The following is a 2,631-nucleotide window of genomic DNA, read 5'->3' as shown; positions in this document are numbered from 1 at the left end:
ATGTGGGAATACACCAGACGTCGATACACCGTCTTTGGGCCCGAAAGTTTCAAATTGTGTTTGTTGGGCCTAGCTAGCCCAATGACATGATCTGTAGGCCCGAAGGAAACTCCCTTACATGTAGTTGGGTCTTCTATGACCTAATTCTGTGTAAAAGGACTTTTACAGGCTTTGTGCTGTTGGACCCCAAGGGCCCTCTGGTGCTGCTAGTAAAGTCGAGAATTCAGCAAATGCGAGTCGGGCTAAGGGCCCTTTGCATTCACGATAGCCTTGAACGACTTATGGAAAATATCGGGGGCTTCGCACCCTCTTTTCCTCCTCGGTTGTGGGGCTATGAGAAGTCCGGGTGATTGGATTAAGTGAATAGTGCGAGCGACGCCTAAGGGATCGTTTGTATAGTTGTAAACTAGTCATTTTCATTAATGTGTGTTTATAACAATTCACAATCCATAATTAATCCAACGTCACCGGGACTCAACGAATACACCCGTCGCAACGAAATAACAAAATATAAATCATTTGATGCAAAGTATTAGGAAAACATTGGGTTATACTATGCTCTTTTCAGAAAATATCGAATTTTCTGGTGATTTTCAAAACAATACAAACCACTATATTTCAAACATTACTTATGAACTCACCAACATTTCATATGTTGACGTTTTTCAAAATACTTGTATTCTCAGGTAACAGGTAAATCGAAAAGGAAAAATGTACTCAGTAACGTCTTGCTGTTGTTTTAATTAGTATCGAACAATTTACTTTTGGGCATGTAATATTATGGATCATTGTACTGAATGAATACGCTACCAGTTGTAACATTTCAATGCTTGGTAATGTATGATGTTATGTTTCATGTATATTCATTGTGATGGTATTCAATTAAGTCACAATAGCCCTCGGACGTTTCCGCCGTTTGGTTCGGGGGTGTGACAGGTTGGTATCAGAGCTCTGTTTATAGTGAACTAGCATATCTAACCATACATTGATATGCAACTATAAACCAAAAGAGGGACTAACACAACTCTGAACAAAACAAGTAAAATACAACAATAAAACACCTTTGCTTGCATTAGGAATAAGGAACATAACGCCGAACCAAACAAGATAATGCTAGTATCTCGGTTAATTCAAGACTGTTCTTAGCGGTACCAAGGAGTGGATGTATCCTGATCAACTACATTCTCTCCAAAGTATAACTAACACACGTTCTGATGAGATCGTGATTGCTAGGGAACCTAAAAACTATACCCCTTTATCACCAAAAAGAGAATGTCTGTTTAGTATATATCATAGTCATGGGAGTGACGATAGTTTATACTTTCCCCCAGTCGTCATGGAGGGAGATCAGCTGGGTATCCAGTTTCATCAAGTCCTAGTGGATCACGGGATGCTTGAAGATGAACCAGAAGGGAATCCAGAGGAAGCACACGATGTCCGACCTGACGAATACATAGACACCGACTACGAGTTTGGAGAGACCGATGATGACGTCGAGGAAGGGCAAGACCGGGACAAGGATCACGTCACATCGTGTGTGGACGAGACGCAACCAGACCACCCCGCTCCACCAATGAACCCCCCAAGGGAGAACCGTTCCCCCGAAGCTGAGATCGCTGCACTGCGACAGCAGTTGTATGCTATGGAGGCCCGGGCAGTGCGAGCTGAGCATGAGAGGGATGAGGTTATTGGAGACATGACGGAGATGGCTCAGTTGCTGGCACAACATTTCGGCATATGACCCCGCCACTACGTAGGACGCAGCTCATCGCGATTAGGGATAGAATTATCTTAGTAGGTCATTAGGAACTACGCTATGTACCCCGACTCTATGTTTAAGTGACTACACTACTCATGGAGCCGTTATGCTGTCGAACTAATGTCACTCATGTATGCTCTTACGAGCAAATTTTTCATGTAACAAATGCGGATAATATTAGTAAACTTTTACGTGCTTTGTTATGATATTACAAATTGCTATATGTTGAGAATCTATGATTGTATGTTAAATGGTAGGAGTGTTTAAGTTCGTACCTTGCACCTAGTTAGTAGGGTCACAACCTCCCAGAAACCCCAAACACTCAACATCTTTCTGTTTCATGACAGAAAGATGCCTCGCCGACCTACTCGCAGAAACCCTGGACCAACCCTACCCGAAGTTGACTCCACTGCATTCCACGCGGCCGTGTATGCTGCGGTCACCGCAGCTATGACACAACTTCACCAAGGGAACAACGGAGGAGGCAACGGGCAAGGGGCCGGGAGTTCGAACAACGGGATGAATCAAGGACCCACCAAAACATGTACCTAGAAGGACTTCACAAATGCCAAACCACGAACTTTTAACGGCACTGGAGGGGTGATCACTCTGAAGCGATGGATCGAGAAGGTGGAATCGGTATTCGAGATATGCGATTGTCCTGAGGAGATGAAAGTGAAGTTCGCAGCCTGCACTTTTGTCGATCAAGCACTCACTTGGTGGAATGGACACGTGGAAGCCATGACACTCCCGGTAGCCAACTCCATGTCGTGGTCGGAAATGAAAGAAATGTTGATGGCTGAATACTGCCCACGAGGTGAGATTCAGAAAATGGAGCAAGAGCTGTGGAACCTCACTGTGTAGAATGCGAA

This window comes from Lactuca serriola, chromosome 3, assembly GCF_051521515.1.
Source record: "Lactuca serriola cultivar US96UC23 chromosome 3, Lser_US96UC23_V15, whole genome shotgun sequence".
Taxonomy (NCBI): Eukaryota; Viridiplantae; Streptophyta; class Magnoliopsida; order Asterales; family Asteraceae; genus Lactuca; species Lactuca serriola.
The sequence above is the reverse complement of the archived record's forward strand: the minus strand, read 5'-3'. Positions refer to the sequence as shown.